This window comes from Penaeus japonicus, unplaced genomic scaffold (assembly GCF_977035675.1).
Source record: "Penaeus japonicus unplaced genomic scaffold, GWHDUDI00000001_assembly GWHDUDI00000004, whole genome shotgun sequence".
Lineage (NCBI taxonomy): Eukaryota > Metazoa > Arthropoda > Malacostraca > Decapoda > Penaeidae > Penaeus > Penaeus japonicus.
In genome coordinates this window covers 45,816,783-45,821,782 of record NW_028234406.1, presented here as the reverse complement: position 1 = coordinate 45,821,782, position 5,000 = coordinate 45,816,783, and the positions used below count along the sequence as shown (strand labels likewise).

Sequence of the window (5,000 nt, the reverse complement as noted above, 5' to 3'; positions counted from 1 at the left end):
ATCCTGTCATTCAGCACACGTACAAAGGAGATTCTAGCAGAGAGAGAGAGAGACTCACCAGAGTAACTCTTCTTAAGTAAAGTCATACTCTATGAGTTTGTATATCCTAACTGAAAAAAATGGAATCTCTCAGTTACAATGGTAATGTTAAGTGTGTGTGTATATGTGTATTCCGCCTTTAATTCTGCAGGAAGTTATAATTGGGTACTGTCGACTTGATTCATGGTTTCTTGGGATAATTCTCTGCTACTCTGGGAGTTGGGATAATGGGAAAGCAGGTACTGGAAACCAATTCTGTTGTGGTAATAAGGAATTGGATTATACGATTTAATATCGTTTTATGAATTATAATAATAATAAGGGTATTTAGTAAGGCAAAGGATGATTAATGATACAGTACACGTAGATAATTCAGGCCAATAATGTAGTGATAATGCTATCAATGATGATGCAATCTAATGTTACTGTATCATAAAAGTAATCCTTATAGCCATATATCTCTTAGTATCATGATATTCAATATCAACATAACAGTTACTATTGTCGTTATTTATAGCAACGTGAATAATAACTATGGTAAAAACTCTCTTGTCACCATGAACAATAACAACAATAACATTATCATTATTATCATCATCATCATCATCACCACCACCACCATCATCAACATCATCATCATCACCACCACCACCATCATCATCATCATCACCACCATCATCATCATCATCACCACCACCACCATCATCATCATCCTCATCATCACCACCACCATCATCATCATTATCATCACCACCACCTCATAATATCCAGTACCTCAACCACTATCAGACACCACCATCACCATCCCTATCCTCTTTATCTAATTCACTTTCTCCCCCCCACCCCATCCCCCACCCCCACACCCCCTACCCACCTGACAATACCCACAGAAGTAGCTCATATTCCACTCAAAAAAAAGTGGATACATATTCGAAGATTCTGTTGAGTGCTTTGGATTTCAAAACGGAATTTCTTTGAATTTCTTAGAAGGGAGGTAGGCCTTTTTCGTAATGTCTTGAATTTTCTAGGAATTTCCGAGAAGAATGCGTGTGTTGGTTGGTTTGTTTTTCTTTGTTTTTCTTCCGGATTATCTTTCACTGTGATTCTCATAGAATTTCTTAAGAGGTTTGCATGTTTTCTCTCGAACTTGATATCTTGAATCAGAATATTCATAGAATTTTATAGAAGGAATCCATTTTTTTTTTTTTTTTTTTTTTTTGGTGCGTGTGTTTCTACATTTCTAAAAACAAAACATCCTAGAATTTCCTAAAAAAAAAAAAAAAAAAAAAAAAAAAAAAACAGGGAAGTGTCACATCTCGGCTAGTGCATTGCTTGCAATAGCGGTATTGCAGCTGTCTTTCCCGAAGAAGCAACAGAACATTATGGTAATGAAGTGAAAATGTGCCTCGTGATTATCTTATGTTAAAGAAGAACTATTTTGATTATGAAAACGGTAATAGGGGTAATAGTAGTAATGATAGTAGGAATAGTATTAGCATGATAAGATGATTAGATATTTGGGGATTGGAATAATGATTATAATGATGACATTCCTCTCTTCTATCTTTGGTTATCTGATAACGATAACAGGGTGACAACGACAATTAAACCGCACTGATATTACTAAAAAAAAAGATAATAATAATGAAATAAATAATGATAGTAATTATAATAACATAAAAGACAATATTTTTTATAATGATCATTGTAATAATAACATCATCAACAACAACGTGTAATGATAATGATCATAAAAAAATATGATAAAGTTATTATAATCTTGATGATGCTAATGATAATGATAACAATGATAAGAAATGATAATGATAGCAATATCAGTAATAATAACAATGAGGATAAAGATAACAATGATGATGATAATAATAATAATGATGATAATAATAATAATAATAATGAAATTAATGATGATAATAATAATGATAATGATAATAACAACAGTAATAATAATAATAATGATAATAATGATAGTAATATTAATAATAATGATGATGATAACAATAATGATAATTATAACAATGATAGTAATAGTGAAAATAAATATCGGTAATAACGATAATGACAAAATAATGCTGATAATAATGATGATAATAAAGATGATAATAATGAAATTAAGATAATAATAGCAGTGAGGATAATAATAAAAGCAATAATAACAATAAAATAAAGATAATGATGATAATAATAATGATATTGATAATCATGATAATAAAAATAACGATGATAATGATAATGATATATATGACAATGATAAACAGTAATCACCATTAAGAAAATAAGAAAAAAGCAAGAAAGGAAAGAAGAAGAAGAAGAAGAAAAAAAAGAAAAAAAGAACAGCATCACCTCGCACCAACAGATGTTCCCACCAAGACACAAATGGATGCTGTGAAATCAAGACGGAAAAATAAACAAAGGCAGTGCAAACCCAATTCTTTGCTAATGGAACCGTAAATTAGGCAGGGCGACTCAAACTTTGAAAAATTAAGTGTGGGGGGGTCTGGGGGGGGGAGGGGGAGGGCGGCAAAACCAGGTCTATTCTTTCCTTTTCTCTCTCTCTCTCTCTCTTTTTTTTTTTTTTTTTTTTTTTTTTTTAATAAGTGGGAGGGTAATGGAGCAGCGTAAGATTTAAGGGAAGGAATATATATATATATATTATATATATAATATATATATATATATATATATTATTATATATATATATATATATATATATTTCTTATTTTTTCATTTAGGAAGAGAGCGGGTCTTAGCCACCTGTTATTGGATCTATTTATCTTTAAGATAACGAAAAAGGCGTCTTGTTTGCCAGTAAAGTATTTAATCCAATAATAAAAGTGACAAAGAAAAAAATATAATAATGATAATAATGCAAAGATAATAATAATAATGATAATAATGCAAAGATAATAATAATAATGATAATAATGCAAAGATAATAATAATAATGATAATAATGCAAAGATAATAATAATAATGATAGTAATAAAAACAAATAATGATAATGATAATAATAGTAATAATGATCATAATAGTAATAATTGTAATAATAGTAATAATAATAATAATGATAATAATAATAATAACAATAATAACAATGATAATAATAAGAGAGAGAGAGTAAGAGTAAGAGTAAGAGTGAGAGTGAGAGTGAGAGTGAGAGTGAGAGTGAGAGTGAGAGTGAGAGTGCGAGTGCGAGTGCGAGTGCGAGTGCGAATGAGAGAGAGAGAGAGACAGAGAGAGGGAGGAAGGTAGAGAAAGAGAGAACTAACGGAGATGATAACGATATAACGAACAACCCAAAGATAAGCGATGGAGGTATAAAACGAGGAAGAGACGGAGAGATAACGAGCCTAAATATTTTTGGGGGTAAAAGAGAAAATGTTTGGAAAGCAAATAGAAAAATGAAAAATAGGTATCTTAACTTTTTCTCTTCCTAACAAATGTGGTAAAGAATGAAGAACGAAAAAAAAGAGAGGAAAAAAAAAACGTACAAAAAAGTACAGCCATCATTCAAAATTGCAATTCAATAAAATGACAAAACATACAAAAATATAACTGAACTTAAAACAGCCAAAGAAATCCCCTTAAAATCGATCAAAAACAAAAGTCAAACAAAACAAACAGACATACACTCAAAGAGCCAAGGGGAAACAACACAACATGAAAAAGTATCGATAACTGAGTGTAGGGGAGCAAAAGGAAATTGAAACTGCAAGACCATGCAATCGCACGAGGGTCAGTGTTTCAGGAGACTTAAGGAAATCTTTATAAAGTTAGAGTTTCGTTTCATAAAGTCATATCCTTTTGGGTCGAGGAACGGTATTGAAGGGCGTATAAGCATATTTGCTTGTGTGTGTGTGTGTGTGCTATGTATTGATATGAATGTATATATGTAAATATATATATATATATTAATTATAATATATATATATATATATATATATATATATATATATATATATATATATATATATATATATATGTATATATATATATATATATATATATATATATATATATATATATATATATATACATATACGGTTATAGGCACGTGTCTTTTTTTTTTCTCTCTTCTAGGTTGTCTATACATCTCACATCGAGAGGCCTATAGTTACAAATCACACAATATGACAATATCCACTATTTTTCTCTCTTTCTCTCCCTTCTTCCCTTCTCCTTTCCATCATCCTTCAATCCCTCCTTCCCAACCCATCTCTCTCTCTTTTTATCCCTTTCCCGCTCTCTCTCTCTCACTTTCTACCTCGATAAATATAAATCTATCTATCTCTCTTCCTCTCACTCTCTCTATGACTTTCTCTCTCTCTGCCACCCTCCACCTCCCTCCTCTCTCTCTCTCTCTCTCTCTCTACCACCCCCGCCTCCCTCCTCTCTCTCTATAACACCCCCACCTCCATCCTCTCTCTCTCTCTGTCTCTCATTCTCTATCTCTCTCTCTCTCTCTCTCTCTCCCTCCCCCCTCCTCCAATCTCTTATTCTCTCTCTCTCTGTCTCTCATTCTCTATCTCTCTCTCTCTCTCTCTCTCTCCCTCCCCCCTCCTCCAATCTCTTATTCTCTCTCTCTGTCTCTCATTCTCTATCTCTCCCTCTCTCTCTCCCTCCCCCCTCCTCCAATCTCTTATTCTCTCTCTCTCTCTGTCTCTCATTCTCTATCTCTCCCTCTCTCTCTCCCTCCCCCCTCCTCCAATCTCTTATTCTCTCTCTCTGTCTCTCATTCTCTATCTCTCCCTCTCTCTCTCCCTCCCCCCTCCTCCAATCTCTTATTCTCTCTCTCTGTGTCTCTCATTCTCTCTCTCTCTCTCTCTCTCTCTCTCTCTCTCTCTCCCTCCCCCCTCCTCCAATCTCTTATTCTCTCTCTCTCTGTCTCTCATTCTCTATCTCTCCCTCTCTCTCTCTCTCTCCCACCCCCCTCCTCTAATCTC

The 5,000-nt window shown here is 33.1% G+C and overlaps 1 protein-coding gene across 1 annotated transcript in view; it reads right to left on the bottom strand.

Annotated features, from left to right (window-relative positions):
- The window catches only part of LOC122246946 (acetylcholine receptor subunit alpha-like 1), a gene marked incomplete at its 3' end in the record, with an annotated part of 87,842 nt that overhangs the window by 23,925 nt on the left and 58,917 nt on the right, over positions 1 to 5,000 (bottom strand).